Genomic DNA, 18,699 nt, shown 5'->3' with positions numbered 1-18,699 from the left:
AGTCAATGCACATGCACACAACATACACAACTTTGTCATATGCAGTACATGTTGATATGCTACACATGGCGTATTCAGACACCCACTGTAAGGTCACACTCCAGTATCTCAAATGTCATCCACACAGCACACATAATATACCTAAGAGGTAAAGGCCTATCATGGGGCAGTGCGACACTCTTCAACACACAACACATTCATGTTAGGCAATGCTCCCTATTGGACACCTTACAAACCCTTGTAGCAACTGGCTGTGAAATGGTGAATGTAGCCATGGTACTGCAGTTCAGGTACAGCATGATAGGTGCCGGTCTGGCACACATTAGTAGTCTTGAGTGACCACATGATGCTGCATGATGATAACTCATGGTACTACACCTCATCCAGTTACAGTAACCACAGTACTACACATAGCATTCATTGCTATACACCTCAATGTTTTGTGTGTGCAAACATATGCACCTATACACAATATGCATAGCAATCACCATTTGCACAAAGTGACACATATATGTCCTGTAATGCTATTGAGTGTATAGGTCACATGACACACATTGGGTATGTGTAATGTTTAATGTTGCAGTTGTGTTGTAGCATGCCATGTCATGGCTGGTACTGGCATGTCCACAATATGTTCTACACTCACCATAACCACTGTACAATGGCTATGTTGAGCAATGGTATTCTATCAGGTATACATGCACCACTCATTCTGTGTGTATACATAGCATGCATGAGCTAAACCTGTGTCCACAATTATCTGCTAAAGACACAGATGCTCTAATCAGAAATGGATATCTATGTGACACACAGATACACATCCAGCCATGGTATGTATACCTGTGAGTGATGGTGCACAGGACATTGAAGAGCTTTTAATACTTGCACAGCAATATTGTGTCCATGTACACACTGCGTTCCAGGGTGAGGCCAATCACTGAACAACAACACACATGTATCAAAGCCATATATACTGTTATTAGCAAGGACTGTCTACATTCGCACTGCATGCCGTTGAGCAACACACGTCCTGCATGCTGATACATGTGATATGACTGTCTGGCTTGTGATACTGTACCCCACCATCAACCACTATTGAGTATGTTCTGGATTGCTGGTGGTGTGTGTGTGTGTGTCTGCTTTAGTGTGTGTGTGTGTGTGTGTGTGTGCATGTGTGCATGTGTTCATGTGTGCATGTGTGCATGTGTTCATGTGTGCATGTGTGCATGTGTTCGGACATCATGTACAGGTCGTAAAGTGTGTTTCCTGTCTTCCTCTCACAGGTGCTGAGGTTGGGCTGGTTCACTGCAGCAGGGAACCTGATGTCACTGACACAAATAGTGATAAGGAGGATAGGTGTGTTGAGGCACAGATGTCTGGAACAGTACCACATAGGCAGATGTCCAAGGGTTCTCATTGGATCACTGCTGGTCATCATGCCCCTGACAGACGTGCCACAGGTCTTACAACCTCACGCATGTTCCAGGCTGTCATGGAGGCACAGGCACATATGGAACGGTACACCAGACAGGGACTAAGGGCACAGAGGGCACATAACACTGCTTTAAATGACAGTATCCATGACCTAACAGGTGCCATCCATAATTACACTGAGGTCTCTGATAGACGTTGGGGTGAGACATTAGATGTCCTCTGCAATGTCATGTCCATGTGTCAGGACAGTGCGGGATGGTTGAGACGTCGACGTGGATGTATGCCAGCAACATCAGCAGCTGGCAGTCACCACGGACATCCCTCAAGTCACAGCCGCTCCCTTAGTGCCAGTATCAGCCCCAGCAAAGTTGGGGTGGGCTGTCCATAGACCGTCCTAGAAGACGACGTGCACGTGGCTCTGGCCAGTCCCAGCAGGGACCTGGGTCCAGTGTACATATGTCTACCTCTGAGGATAGTACCCAGTCTGGCTTAGTACCTGATGCTGTCAGTAGCACCCCTGCCAGGCACAGGTACTGTATCCGTGGCCAGAGATGGTGATCTGTAATGCCTGGCAGGTACAGTCTGTGACTGTCCCACAAATCCCCGTATATGGCAGCCACATGGTGGAACTGTGTGCATGCAGACACACACACACACACACACACACACACACACACACACACACACACACACACACACACACACACACACACACACATAAACCAGACACCTAGGGCTAACACATACCCGCACACATTACATCAACATTGGCCCATAGCAGTACTCTTGACCCTCACACACACACACACACACACACACACACACACACACACACACACACCACACACATACATGTCATGTCAATTGTATGGCTTAATGTAGGCCTCTGGCAAACCAACAACACACCCTGTGCATATGATGAAACCTGTGCCACCTCCTGTCATCTGTAACATTGATGCACGAACAGGCTAACATGGTGCTGATGCACAGGGTGACTTTATAGCAGTATAGCAATGTTAGCATGTTGTCATCAGTAATGTGTAATGATATCCTTGAAGGTGTAGTTGAGCAGGCATGATGCATTAAAGCTATGATTGTCAATGTAGTATTGTTTACACCAGTGTTAATTCCAATAGTGTATTGTCCGCCAACGTGACACTTGGCTGATGTGTGTAGTATTGGCAGCATGTGTTAGAGAGTGGACAGTACGTGTGGGATGTGTGCAGCACAGATTTGCAGGTGTATATTTGTGAACATGGTTGAGCTGCACTGTCTGCATTTACGTGCATAGTGGAAACACGGGCAGGGTGACATGCCCTGTATTACACAGTGTTAACACTCCATAGTTTCTATTGGTGGCCAGTATGCATTGTACTACACACATTTTGGAACTTGGGTACACATGTGTGTATGACATGGTTTGACACTGTGCTGTGGGTGATACTGTTACTATCTGTCATTGGTTTGCATTCTGGTAGTATACATAACCTCAACAGCCTGACCATAAACAATCATTAGATGATGTCTTGACAACTGACACAGAGATGTAGGAGACACAGTATCATTTAGATCCTTCAGGTACTATACTATGCCAGTAACCAGTGGTATTCACCTGCACCCATTCCTGGGACCACTCCTGTTTGGCATATAGCTCTCTTAGGTACAAGCAAACACAGTATGGGTATGTCCGTCCACGTCTGGAAATGCATACTGTGGCCTATAATGCATTCTCCAGATGACACACACATCCTCCACAAGGGTATCATACTGACAAATACCTGTTGTCAAACCCATGCTGTAAAGCTATAAGCCAACTAAAGCATAGTCATCCACCTTTACAAAACATAGTATCCCCACAGTACCACATAGGTAGTAGCCCCCAACATGTTGAACAGGTACCGATGTGTACATACAGCCAAGTGTTACATCATCTCTCCTTTGGTAATCACATTTCCAAAGGTATTTTGAAATCCTTTGGTGGATCACATAAGCAATAAGGGGTCTGCATGCATATCCACAAAGGTTGTTGTACACCTATAATGAATAGCCATCATTGACAGACTTTGCTGCATTTGAACAGGTCTGAAATATACCTCAGGCATAAACCCTCACTCACATTATTCAATAGAAACCATAATGAGTGCGTGTGACATGAATGATCTAGGCCAGGGATCACTGCAGTGGCTGGGCTTGTCACAAGCATTCAGATGTGACTTAAGGTCTGGAAAGCAACAGCACACTCTGGCAAAGATAACAGATGTGTTCATGGAGAAAGCAGGTTTCCCACCTATGACATAATTGAGGTCACATGTACGTATGTGTATTTGCCACACAGCTACCTGACATGTGCAATGCACATACTGTTGTCATAGTGATATGTCATACAGTAGTAAAAGCAAAACCCATAATACATTGACCAATAGTGTCACACACATAGAGCACACACACTCACCAAGTGCAGGATTCAAACCCCTACCTAACTACTTTATGATAATAGAGCAGTACACATTAACATGACATGCTATATACATTACTGGAAGTTGTCCTTTCCACAGGTATATTTGTAGGATGGTGACATCATCAGACTTGACAAAGATAAGTATACCACTTTTAAGGTGTTTTAGTAGTCTCCAAAAAGGTTCCTCCTCTCCAAGGAGATACACACACATACAGTTGTCAAGTGCAGGATTCAAACCCCTACCTAACTACTTTATAAAACTAGAGAAGTACACATTTACACAAAGTGCTATACAGATTACTGGGAGATCGTCTTGTAGGATGGTGACATCATCAGACTAGACAAAGTGGGTTACATTAGGTGACTTTAGATGGGCTACATAGAAGGAATTTCTAAACACTTTGGCCATGTGATCATCAAAGGAGAGTTTGCTATATACATGGGTCCCCAGGGCCATAATTACTTTCTCCGTATATACTGGATTACCACCTATGTGGTAATTTGTGTGCACTTTGTTTTATCCAGAGGGGATGACTATGCATTCTTTGGCATTCTGCTCGAGGGCATTGTTTTGACACCAGGTATCTGTCTCTGTAAGACCCTTCTGGAGGATGTCTGTGTCAGCCGTAGAGTCGATTATGGACCACAGTTAGCAGTCATCTACAAACTTGTTCAGCCATACTCCTCCCATGCTTGCCTGTACCTCTGAGCAGTATCTACTGAACAGGTGGGGTCCCAGGACCAAGACCTGTGGGATGCCATTTGTGACTGGTTTAGAGTCGGACATGGCACCCACAACTCTGAACATGTGTGTTTGAGCTGAGCCAGTTTGCCACCCATCCTGTGACATAGCTGTTAATGTTCAAGCTGGTACACTTGTCCATGATGACAGAGTGGGGAATGGTGTCAAAAGGCCTTAGTGAGGTCCAGGTGGGCTGTGTGGACTACTTTCACCTCTATATATGTCCTTGGTAACTGTTTCAAATAAGTCAACTAAGTTTAGGAGGCAGGATCTGCCTTTAACAAAGCCAAGTTGGGTATAGTCCAGTGTCTGGAGGTCCCCAATGTCTCTGCTTATGGGTTCCATGATAATTTGCTCCATAGCTTGGCAGACCAGGCTGAGTAGGCCTATAGGGCAATGGTTTCCAGGTTCTGTTGTGGCACCCCCTTTGTGGAGCTGGATTACTGTTGTTCTATGCCATTGTTTGGGTACATAGCCTGTGGTAAGGTTGAGTCTGGACAGTGAATGTAGGTGAGGGTGTAGTTCCTTTTGGGGCTGGTGTAAGATGCAGCCTGGGACACCATCCAGTCCCATTGATGCTGTGTTCTTAGCTTTGGAGAGGGCTGTTTTACTTGCATGTCCATGATGTCTGGGGCTCTGCATTCTTCTGAGATGGACACAGGCCCTTTTGGGGGTGATGGGGGGTTTGCACTGAACTTGTACCCCAGGATGTGGGCAACTTAAGTTGGTTCAGTGTATTTCTTGCCATTTTGCAGTAGCTGACAGCACATTTGGAAGTTGCCACCTAAATGTTTGGTATAGTTAACAAAGGCTTTGTGGTTGTTATTCTTACATTCATTGGCAATTTGTCTTAAGAAACTGGCCTTGGATTATTTTATGAGCGATCATTGTTTCTTCCTAATAATGATCAGTGATGCCTTTCCTTTTGTGAAGTTTGCTCTATCATGTGTTTGTTTCCTCCTTCTGTTGTATAGCTTATTTATGGGTGATGACCACCAGATTGGTTTCTTATTTTTGGAGAAGTGCATATTGGTTTTATTTGGGATGTCTCGATCCATGCATCCCTGTAGATGCTCATAGAATGCACTTGTAAATGATTTGGCAGATTGTATAGCATTATCCTATAGCAAAAGGGCTTTGGAACTTTCCACTTTGGTCTTGGGAAGTGTGCAGTTTGCTTTTGAAAATGTCTTCACAGTGGTTTCCTTGACTGGGGGGGGGGGCGGGATGTGGATGTCCAGTGTGATTACTTTATGATCTGATATTACCAGCGAGGGGTTTATCTCTGTTGTGGAACACTGGTACCCCATGTTGGTGATGATGAGGTCCAGTATGTTGTCACCTCTAGTGGGCATGGTGACCAGCTGTTCCACAGCGTTTGAGTTTTTAAACTCTAGGAAACATTGGGCAAAGGACGTTGTACGTGAGTAAATCTCCCACTCAACGTGTGGGTAGTTGTAATCTCCTCATATAATGGTGTTTGATAGGACCTTTATATTTTCCACTGTTCTCAGGAATACTGAGTGGGGTTCCTGAGACAAGGTAGGTGATCTGTAGCAGGCTACAATCTGATAAGCAGCTTTGCCCAATGTTAGTTGCACTTGTATGGTCTCCAAGGCATCATGCTGTGCCACTAACCTGAAGGTGTGGGTATCCATAAGGTAAATGGATACACCCCTTCCTTTTGTATTTCACTTGTGGTTTTGGGGCCGAAGATCAGAGGGATTGTGAGTGTTCTATGTGGAGCATGTCCAACAGCTCTGTGTTTGACATAGCTTTGTATGTTAGGCAGAGATCACCTCTGAGAAGGCGATATGCGAGAGAGTACAGCTGGAGCATTTTGAGTTGCTCTGTGTATGGCATGTATTTCAGGCCACTAATGCTCTTTGTGAGGTATTGCTGCAGGCTTTCCAGTTGTTGTAGATGTCTTGTGAGGTACATAGAAAAATGGGCATTGTACTCTATTATGGATCTAGTGAGTGATGAGTAGAGGGGAACAATGTCCTCTTCTATTCTGCATGAGACACCTTTTGTGATGAGGTGTGCCACATAGAAGGATTTCCTGACTACTGTGGGGATGTGATTATCACAGGTGTGTCCACTGTCCACCTGTGACCCAAGGTCTCTTATCACACTTTCAGTGTTAAGTATACTACCGCCTATGTAGTAGTTCATGGCTACACAGATTTTACCAAAGGGGATGACAATGCACTTTTTGGCATTGAGCTTGAGGCCATGGCTTTGACACCAGGCGTCTGTCTCAGTGAGGCCCTTTTGTAGGATGTCCACATCTTTAGTATTTACAATTATGGCTCCTAGTTTGCAGTCATCTGGAAACTTCATTAGTCACAGACCTTCCATGTTAAAGTTTACTTCAGGGAAGTAGATACAAAACAGGACAGGACCCAGGACTGGGCCCTGTGGTACTGCACGCGTCACTGGTCCAAAGTCATACTTGGAGTCTGCTACTTTCACAGTGTGTGATCTGCCAGTGAGCCAGTTGGCAACCCATCTTGTGACATAGCAATTTATACCTAGTTTAGTGGGTTTATCTATAATTTCAGAGTTGGGGATGGTGTTGAAAGCCGTGGCAAGATCTACATAGGCTGAGCGAACCACCTTACCCTTGCCTCCAGTTCTGGTGACTGCTTCAATGTTGTCTATCAGGTTTAGGTGACATGATCTGCATTTTACAAACCCAACATGGTTGTGGTCCAGAGTTTGGAGATTACCAATGTCTTTTTTTATAAGTTGTATGATGATACATTCCATGGCCTTGCAGAGCAGGCTCATCAGGCTAATGGGGCGCTAGTTCCTGGGGTCCGTGGTGTCTCCACCCTTGTGTAGTGGGATAACCATCACTGTCCACCATTCAGCAGGCACAAAGCCTGAGTTGAGGCTATGACTGAACATGGTATGTCGGTGTGGTGCATGTTCGTTCTGTGGTTGTGTAGAACACAGTCTGTGAACTTATCTAGTCCCATGGATGCTGTGATACTGGCTTTGGAGAGTGTTTTTTTACCTGTGCAGCCGTGTTGACAGCAACTTTGCAGTCTTCCGTTATAGAGATGTGCTCTTTCATGGGTGGGAGGGGGGTAAAGTTAGCACTGATCCTATCTGCCAGGATGTTGGCAATATCAGTTGGGTCTGTATATTTAGTGCCATTGAGCTGTAACTCAGAGCAGATCTGAGTGTTGCCATGACATGGACCTGTCTGTTGGACAGAGATCTTCTGAGTAGACAGTATGCAACAGAGTACAGATTGAGTTAAATTCAGTCTTGTTGCATGGGGCAACTGTTTGAGGCCAGTACTCCTCTTGTTGAGGTACTTCAGTGGTCTTTCCAGCTGCTGAAGGTGCCTAGTCAGATTCATCGCAAGTGTGCTGTGGTACTCTCTGATGGGTTTGGTGACTGATGAGTAGAGGCAACCTCCTTTGACCTACATGCAAAGAACTTGGCAGTTTGTGGGAACACATAGCATGATTTTCTGACCACTTTTTGAATGTGTTTCTGGAAGTAGAGATGACTATCCAAATGTGTCCATAGATCCCTTATTATCACCTCCATATTTAGGGTGTTGGCAACTATGTGGTATTTGTATGACTGTAGCTCAAGGCCATAATTTTGACACATCTGTCTGACTGAGACCCTTTTTAAGGATGTCTCTGTTGTCCCAAACATTAATTATGACAACTTTTTTGCAGTCATCCACAAACTTTGCTAAACATAGCCCTCGTGTGTTTGACTGTATTTCTGAAAAGTATACACCAGACAGGAGGGGTCCCAGGACTGAGCCATGGGGGACAGCAGTTGTTACCAGTTTGTACAGTAGACCACAATTCTTACCTTGTGTGATCTATCTGTGCCCCAGTTGGCAATCCATCAGATGACATACATATTTATGCACAGGTTGTTGATTTTGTGGATATGACATGTGTCTGGGATGTTGGCAAAGGGCTTTTCAAGGTCTATGTGGGACATGTGTAGCTCATTTCCTTGATGTATGTCCTGGGTGACTGCCTTGAAAACAGTCCAGCAGGTTTGGGAACCATGATCTGCCCCTGACCAAACCAAAATTGGTAGGGTTGGGTGTTTGTAGGCTCCCAATAGCTCTCTTTATGAGTTCCATCATGATGGACTCCATGGCCTTGCAGATCAGGCTTAATAGGCTTATAAGACAATAGTTCCCATGGTCTGTTGTGCACCAACACTTGTGAAGTGTGCCAAACATTTCTGTAACACATTCAACAGTTTCATATCCTGTACAGAGGGTGAGGCTCAACAGAATGTTCAGGTGCAGGGTCTGTTTGTTCTGGAGTTCACTTATGACACAGGTAGGGAAACAATGTAATCCCATAGATGCCATGTTTTCAGGTTTGGAAGGAGCTGTTTACCCATTCTATATGTGATATCTGTGCTTTCACAATCTCCAGGTATGATGATAGGGCCTTTTGTCAATGAGAGGGGGGTATGTATATATGAGCCTGTCTGACAGGATGTTGGCAATGTCAGCCATTTACAGTTTGCTTTGACTCAGGACATATATGAGTGTACATTGCTATGTATGACATAGCGCAAGGAAGCGTCATGGATCTCTATGGACTCCTTTACAGATTCTTTTGCCAGAACATGGATTGGATAATGTTTGGAGTGCACATTGTTTATTGATGATACTGATTGCAGGTTTATTGATCTTCTTTCCTTTTTCACTTTCTGAGAACAACTTAAGTACTTGTGGTACATAGTTTGATTATGAAAGGGTTTCAATATATTATATGTGTCTGTTTTCATATAACTGTGTGCACAAGGCAGGATTGGTGAATAGTGACAGGTTCCTGGGGTAAAACATGCAACTGCCAGATATGTGTGGCCCACTGCTGTACTCAGACATGGCCTAAGTGTGTGAGCATGCCCAGTATGACCTTTCAGTATGTTGTTGACTGACATTTGTTTCGTTTATTTGTGTGTGAGCATGCCCAGTATGACCTTTCAGTATGTTGCCAACTGAAATCCACTACATTTGTTGAAGTGTGTGAGCATGCCCAGTATAGACATTTATACTATATGTGTGTGGAAAATCAAGTTGTATTTTTACTGCAGGGCTCATCTTTGTGTCATAAATCAACAGGGATCATGCTGTGCCTGCAGGGCTTCCATGAGACACTTTGCATAGACTTATCAACATTTCTACATACAGGGGGAGCAGCTATTCTTTGTACATTTCTACCCGGGGGCACACCTGATTGTTACTGTGGGTGTACATGAGATGAGCGGTTCACCTGACACTTATACACATTTGCTAGGCCTGCACTGCTATGTAAGGTACACCATTTCAGTCTGTACTGTTGCCTATCATACTGGCTTGAGGCATACTACTGTACTACAGATCTTAGCGTACAATGTCACGTATATTAGATTGCGACTTCATAGCTTACCCAACCCACATCACACTGCCTGGCCTGCTGTTCTCTGTCTGCATAGGCCTGTGGGGGTGGTTACCCATATGCCTCTTTATGGGCATGATACAGCATTTCGTTGTGTTTGCATTAGTGTACAATTGTCCTGCTGTGTCTGTGCCAGTGAAATGCTGTCATGGCTTAGTGGTTCAGTACTGTGAGTATAGTGTACATTATCCTGGTTTCGAGCCCTGTCACTGCTTTTTATTTTCATGCTGGGCAGACCAGACTGCTTAAGGAACAGCAAAGGAAATATGAGCATGTTTACCTGACTTTGCCCGACATTGCCCGACCTTTCCCAACATTGCTCAACATTGCCCGATGTTGCGCTAGTTAGCACGGGCAATTTTGTTTACATATACTAAATAGTGGTAAAAGCTGCTTAGCACTGCTTTATATTGCTTAAAACATGGCAGTCATGCCTCAGGTGGTGCTGCAGGGCTGCCCATGTCGGAGGCACATAGTACACTCCCTATACATGTTTGAAAACAGGTAGTGTCAAGTTAGGCATCCCTTTTATTTTATGTGCGATCCAGAGAGAGGTATCATTTCCAGGGTCCCTACTGAGCCAGTGTATGTGCTATGCGTTGCCTCTTTGCCAAGGCATACTGGACACACCTCCTTCTGCCTACTGGGGCAGGCTCAAGTTGTTCCTCCTCCGAGTCATGCTCTGCCTGTGATGGCCTTGGCAATGGTGGGGGGCTGTTTGGCCCTGCCCCATGCTGTTCCTGCTGCAACTGTTTTCGCAGGATCATATTGTGTAGCATGGCACATAACATGACAATTTGGGTACATGTAGTTGGTGAGTTGTAGTTGGTGAGTACTGCAAGGCTCCACCAGATGTGTCCAGGCACCGGAACCATGACTTGAGCATCCCAAACACATGCTCAATTACATTTTGTGTTTGTGCATGTGCCTCATTATGGAGTTCTTGTTCAGGTGTGTGTGCGTTTCTGATGGGTGTCATCAGCCACGGCTCCAGTTCATATCCAGCATCCCCCATAGGTTCATAGGTTCATAGGTTAGTACTAGGCTAACTGCTCTTGTGAGCCATTTTAAGCTTAGCCAATTATCCCTTGTGAGATTCAAACCCTGCACCTTGTGTTTGTAAGGTAAACACCTTAACCATTAGGCCACCCTCCCAACCCCATTAGGCCACCCTCCCAACCCACTAGGTGACCGTCAGGGATGTCCCCATTGGCAAATGTCTGGTACAGCTGCGTCAGATTCCAAATATGGGAATCATGGTAGCTTCCAGGGCAGCCAGCACACACATTCAATATTATGCCCTGGGCATTGCACACGACCTGGCAGTTGATGGAGGGGAAGCCCTTACGGTTGATGTAAGCCCTACTCCGCACACCGGCTGGTGCTTTGATGTGTATGTGCATGCAGTCTATTGCACCAACTACCTCAGGGTATTCGGCTATTTGCTGGAAAAGACGCATATTGCTGGCCAATGCCTCATGGGAATAGGGGAAATATACATGATCACTGATATGTGCTGACATGGCATTCAGGAACTGGTGCAGTACCCTGGATGCTGATGCCTGTGAAATCCCCATCATATCACCAGTTGGTCTCTGGAAGGTACCTGTTGCTAGTATTCTTAGACCGACACATACCTTGATTTCCACTGGGACGGGTTCCCCTATGTTGGTTCTGTGTGTGAGGCATGGCCTGCATAGTTCAACAATTTGCTGCAGGAGGTCTCTGTCCACTCTATAGTGCTCCACTATCTCCAGCTCATGTAGCCCTTGTAGGTTACCCTGGGTCTGTACACTCTTCTCCATCTCCTCACTGTGGCTTGCTCAGCAGCATTCACAATGGCACCACCCTCAGCATCTTGCACATGTTGGCTTATAATAGCAATGGCAGCTCCTACCATTTTTTTGTCTGAGTTAAGCTTCTTAAGTTTTCACTCTTTGTATACTGCAGTGTTGCAGTGTTTTTGAGAAAAACATGGGGGAATGTTGTTTGCAGAGTTTTAAGTGCTGGGCTGGGCTAGGCTGGTGTACTGCCTATGTAATTGGATGATTCTGATTTATTTCACTTGGCAGCTCTGCTAGTTCTCCTTGGTTAACTTCATACTTCTTTTCCTTCCTTTTCCCTTTCTGTTTTCACAAGGGGCAGCGCTGCACAAACAAGCGCAAACATGCGCACACAAGCGCATATGCGCACACACAGGCTTACACAGGCTTACAGGCGTGCACACACGTGCATACAGTGTAAGCACGTTTGCAAGAAATTTCAAATATATCCACGGTGTACACCTTCGGTTTCTGTGTTTCAGCTTGGACAACTGTAGACATGCCTCTTGCAACCCTGAGCAACTCATGTCAAACACAAGCCACTCTGCTTCAATAAGCTTACAGTCTTTCAGACATACCCCCTCATGATGTCACCTATCTTCTACTCTACTACTCCCCTACTTCTACACCCATACTCGAGGGACATGGCTCACATGCCAGGGAAAATTGGGATTCACTATCCTTATCCTCATTTGCATAGTATTGCCTACTAATGCTTGGTTACATCTCTCAAACTGAGCTTCCCCCCCTTAGCAACCACTACTCAGTAGCCATGTTGTCTTCAGCCTGCCATACACCTGCATGGCAGAATAATCTTTTTATTAAACATGCCTAGTTTTGGCTACTTTTTAATTATTTTCTGTTTTTTAAAGCGCCGTAATTTGCTTGGCGCTGCGCTATGCTTAAACATCGGAGATCGGGGGGAAAAAAATAACAATTATTTTTTATTAATTTTCAACCTATAAAAATGCCAATGGCCTTATATTTGGCCATTGGCATGCTTCCTCAACTGGATGCATCCTTTATTTGGAGCTGTCATAGCTCCGTTTAGCTATTTGTAGAACGGTACTCCGTTACCAAAGGAGTACATTTCTGCAAATAACACTGCTCTTCCACGGACAGGTTAGTGGTTCCTGAATCGCAAATGTATCTCGTTTGCCTACATTTTAGCAGCAAATGAGGTAATTTGCATACCATACCACTGTCCATGCAAGAGTAGTTTTAGGAGCTCTCATGCATGCCCCTGCTGGCTATTGCTGAATCGCTCGGTAGACATATTGCCTGTCTGACGTCTTACACTACTCTTAGACTCCATGCGAGCCTTCGTGAATCCGGCCCATTGTCATGTAAATCACATTGTCTGACCTACATATAAAGAAACATGTAGGACTATAAGCTGTTGCGACAATATAGTCATATACCACCATTAATCTGCTTACACCTGTTACAGTTATAATATTTGTAGGATCATTTTTATACTTTTTGTTTGCTTATTTGTGCAGGAGTACTGTATTATATTTTTGATGTTATGTGCTTTCCTGCTAATAAACATTGGTATTTCTCCTAATGCTTGCAATATTTCATAGAAGAAAACACCTTACAATTATTTTATCTTGTTCTTCTAATGGTAGAATTATTAGTATTGTGAATTAAATATATTGCTATGTTCTAAGGAACTGTCTTGGTGCTTTTGAACCTGTTTTATTTATTTCATCTAAAAAGATGTGAGATAGTCTCTCAGCTCAGGTTCCTAGCTTAATAATAATTTTAATCTAGTCCTCTTTTCCATAATACTTGTTAAGTTGTTCACTTTGATAAACATAATTTACTCTTCTTGAAATTGATATAGGTTTTCAACTTCCCCTTGTTCTTATGTACAAGGTATCTTAAAAATAAGACTAGAGGCATTTTTGTACCTGAATCATAAATAAATTATGATACACAAATTAAACGCTTTTAGGATGACCTTCAGTTCATCCTCTGTACCCCCTCTATAACACAGAAATGTTGCCAACAAATCTTGTATGATAGAGCACTAGACCTGCAAATGTTAACTTTAAAGCAGTATTTTCTAAAATATTAGCAAGTACAAAGCAAGAAAGTTTTGTATAAGCATTGTGATTTGTTTATTTTCCCTGCATTCCAAATCACAAGCCTTTGAAGTAACTGTCAGATGGAGGTAAGAGAATTATTTGAAATACTTTCCAACAAGGAAATGTGTATTTTAAATATGAGTTAAAGGAATGCATTATGGAGTATGTTAAAGGACAAGTCCATACATGTTATTAAAGATAAAAAGGATGGGTCAACTGTTGCTATGTGCCCATGTGTGTATGAGAAGGAAATGTTACCTTTTTTTGGATAGCAATGGATTTTGTAAGTAGGTAACTGAACAGGATATTTTAAATGTTAGAATGTTATGGACAGATGACTGTATTAGAATTTGTTGGATGATACCATTTGTAAAACTAAGTATAATTATTGCATTATTAGCGATCCTGCATTTTGGCATTGGATTTGGCATCACCAAGTCATCAAGTCAACAAAAATGATACCAACCAGCCTTCAGAGACCAGCAGTTTTAATGCAATCATTGAAGTTTTAGTATGTATTTGTATTGACAAAACAGTAAAATAATTGTGTTTTTAAAGCATCTATCATTTCTTAGAAACACATTCCATTTTAAATTAAATTAGTCAAGCATGAAGTAGAATAAAAGGATATAATGAAGCCCATTGATATTAAATCCCTATATGCAGTTAGACTCCAGGATATAGGGAATGAATGGATGAATAATATGTTACTACAAGCCACTCATTGTACCCTTTGTGAGAACAAATATTTTGGGGAAAGTGATGATAAAGTTTTAAAATGCAGTTAGTTTAATTGCAAAAATAAACATTTTCAACAGATGAAGGGAGTGGCCATGGGAACAGCCATGACTACTAATTTTGCAAATCTGATGATGACCTTTTTGAAAAAAAGAAATTAAAAAATGTCATGTTTTATAGCAGATTTATTGATGATGTTTTTGTTATGGGGTATAGTGGCTGAACTGAATACCTTCTTAAAATGAATTTGCATTCTTTATGGGTTTTATAAGTATAAGATGTGTTTCACGTCTTATGTTTTAAATACCCATGTATATATAAACAATGTGAATTTGGAAACCAGTGTCATAAACACAAACATTTCATGTAATTGGTTCTTACATTTTATTAATAAGCACCCACTGCATCAGAAAGAAGTATGATCAAAAGTATGTTTAGCAACATTAATAAATTAGCAGCTAGTCAGGAGAGACGGCTAGATTAGACTAGCAATTTAGAGAGGGACTTGAGTTGAAAGGTTACCCCAAGACTCTGATAGAAAGAAAGAAATGAGAAAGAGCCTCAAACAGCACAGGAAGAATTTATTGGAAAAGTAAAACGTGTTTGACATAACATGTGGACAGTACCTCCTTTAAAAAAAGTATAATTGAAAATAATTGGAAGGTGTCCAGTGCTATAAAGAAAATATTCCAATAACTAGAGAAAGTACCAGTGTTAATACCTGAAAGGGGTATACCATCATAAATATATTGAAGTATTCCTCCAGAAATGAAGGGCCAGAAAAAGAAACAAAAACGGAACCATTGTGTATTATAATAGTAATATGTATAAACATATTTATTATGGAAGAATGGAACATAAGAGCACATCTATGTGATCAAAGCAAAATATTTGTTTTAAGGCTGTCTTTTATACATTCCATAATTTATACTAATTAAAAACAAACAATGTTTTTGCTTGGAGTACTCAATCATGCCACTGTAAAAATAATGGAGAATGTAGAGATTTATGTGCAGAGCATTTAGAATGCAAATGGTAAGTTTACTTGTACTGTTGAAGGAAATGTGGTCTTAGCCAGTCAGTGAACTTAAAAGGTTACTTGAAAAAAAACACACAGGATTTCTAAATGTTGAATGCATGTTAACAGGTTATGTGACACATTCTAAAATATATATACTGTACATATACACACACACACGTTAGGTTTCAAGGTAAAGCAGTAATTCTTACTACTTAACTGGTTGAAGGCAAAAGTCTTTACTTACTTTACGTGCATATTTTTATTAGTTTTTATTTATTTATAGTAATATATGTTGCTTTTGATGAAGTTTGAGTGTGTTGCCAGTATCTTCCACCAACGGTAATATTTTTTGAATTTATTTAAACATATTTTTGAAAGATAAAATTGTTTTTATTCCCTCTTTCTCTCTCTTTTTTTTTTTGCTACGTCAGTGAATAACGTGCAGGATTAACAGCGACTAGAACTCTCACTTTAATTAATGTAGGACAGTATTGTTGCAGAGACTTACAGAAATATATTGGCTACAGCAGTGGTGAACAACATGTCTCGCTAAATAAAAAGTTTGTGGCTCTTACTTGAAAAGGATGAAGAGACAAGTAGAATAGCACCAGATACTCCTTGTGATCATTTCTAGGAAGTCAATAAAGCACCTTTGTTAAAACTGAGGGCAAGAATATTGTGAATTCCTCATCATAACAGTACACTATATATACACATTTAAACAAGGAAGAGAGTTTGAATGAATTGGAGAATTTGTTTTTAAAATATAAAGGAATGAAGAGGGATGTTGACATCAATAAAGCCAAATTAGAAACAAAGAGACAACTCAGTAGGTTTATACTTTACAAGAAGCTGAGGGGTTCTGTTTTTTTTTTTTTGCTTGTTGTTTTTTTTTTGTTAATCTGGGTTTTTGAATGAGTTAAAAGCATTTAATGTGCAAGTGAGTCTTAACTAGTTAAGGCTACTTATTATAAATGGAGAATTTACTCTAGGTGACTAAATAAAATTCTGTTTCATCACTCAACTGGTCTCTTTTGCAGCTTCTACCAACAAGATAGAGGAAATGATACTCATTATGAATAGTGTCAATGGGAAATAAGATGACATAATAAGAAAGAGGAAATTAAAGAAGTTTAAAATAGGCTACTATCTGAATTCATGTATTATACCATCTTTTGAAATGGAAGAAAATGAGGGTGTTGACATTTTTGAATGCCATAAGAAGCAGCACCTTTTTCATCTCCGCCTAATAATGATATCCAAATCTGTTGAGGAAGTTGCTAAAGATAGACAAATTGAATTGATTGAAGAGACATGAATCAGAAACAAGTGTGGCAAACCAAGAGAAAGGAGAGGAGGAATACCAGACATCATCAACATCAAACACAAATGGTGGAAATACACAAGAACATAGGGAACAATTTAACATCAGTAGTAGTTCAACAATTGAAAAAAGGGTAGGTGAACACAACATTAGCTCAATGTTCATAGAGTGCTAAACTTCCTCTCAATTTCAAGGTTTCCAGCCTGACATCAGGAGTCATGAGTTCTGGTGAAATGAGAGGTTCCACTTGAAATCATCGAATTACCGTTTCATCGAATTACAACTCATCGAGACCAAATCGTCGAAAACTCATTTCATCGAAAACTCATATCATCGAATCTCAAATCATTGAAAACTATAAAGCAACTACAAATAACATCCCAGACACTGTTTACTATGTTTATGCAGGGGGTCAAGCCCCCTGCACCCCCATGTGGGGGGCTCTGCCCCCCACACCCCCCGTAATAAAATATACCAACTTCAAGGTCGCACTACAGTGGGGTTAGGAAATAACTTTTTTCCTCTACTGTAGTGCAACCTTGGAGTTGGTATATTTATTTATGGGGGTGCAGGGGGGCTTGCCCCCCTGCATAAATGTAGTAAAAACTTTGTGGAATGTTATTTGTAGTTGCTTTATAGTTTTTCAATGATTTGAGATTCGATGATATGAGTTTTCCATGATTTGGTCTCGATGAGTTGCAATTCGATGAAATGGTAATTCGATGATTTCAAGTGGAACCGAAATGAGATTACTGCAGAGCATTTTACTTATATTCCCATATGCAGAGCAAATCTGTTTGAGACAATTGGCAGTTTAAAGGCTTATAATATAAACTTAACTTTAAAGTGCTATTTTTCAACAGTGAATAGAGAACAAGTAGGGAGTTTTGCATACGCATGACATCTTTAATCTATTCTGCATCCCATAATACAATATTTTGAACATAACTGTGAGACAGAAAACATCCATTTAATTAAACATTCATAATGCTGAACAATATGCAGGCAAATGAGACTGAAACACTTTTAATCGCTTCTGCTGGCATTAAGATTGCACAGAGAGGATCAGGGAATTTGCCCTTTCCCTAATGTAGAGCAATCTCTCAGTCTGTATAAATAACTAGCAGGAGGTGCCAGTACAGCCCCTTACATGAGGGTTGCAGTGGGGCTTGCCTGCCTGCATAAAATGAGAGTGGGTTTTTATCTTTATTTTAGCTTCCAGTCATGTGGGATCAATGTTTTACAATTCAGTATTAGGTTCATAGGTAGGTACTAGGCTATCGGCCCAAGGGCCTATGTAGGCCTAGCCAACAAGGTTCCCTGGCTTACACCACCCAAGAAAGTTATTTTCCTGTGCCACTGTCGAGCAGAGACACAGAAGTGATCCCCGGGGTGTATTTCCTATTTCCCATCCACTCATCAAGATTTGTCTTGAAGAGTGCTAATGAAGACCTTTGCCTGACATAGATGGGTAGCCTGTTTCAGAGTATGGGAAGTCTCTGGGACAGGAATCTATCCTTCCAGCATGTCCTGTTTATTGTGGTGACAAGGTTTAGGTCCCTAGAGCATGTAGCTCGGAGGGATTGGGATTTATTTAGGTGTAGCATGTCCAACAGCTCTGG

This window comes from Protopterus annectens, chromosome 7.part0 (genome assembly GCF_019279795.1).
Source record: "Protopterus annectens isolate FY-2018-M chromosome 7.part0, PAN1.0, whole genome shotgun sequence".
NCBI lineage: Eukaryota > Metazoa > Chordata > Ceratodontiformes > Protopteridae > Protopterus > Protopterus annectens.
This window is presented reverse-complemented; position numbering follows the sequence as displayed.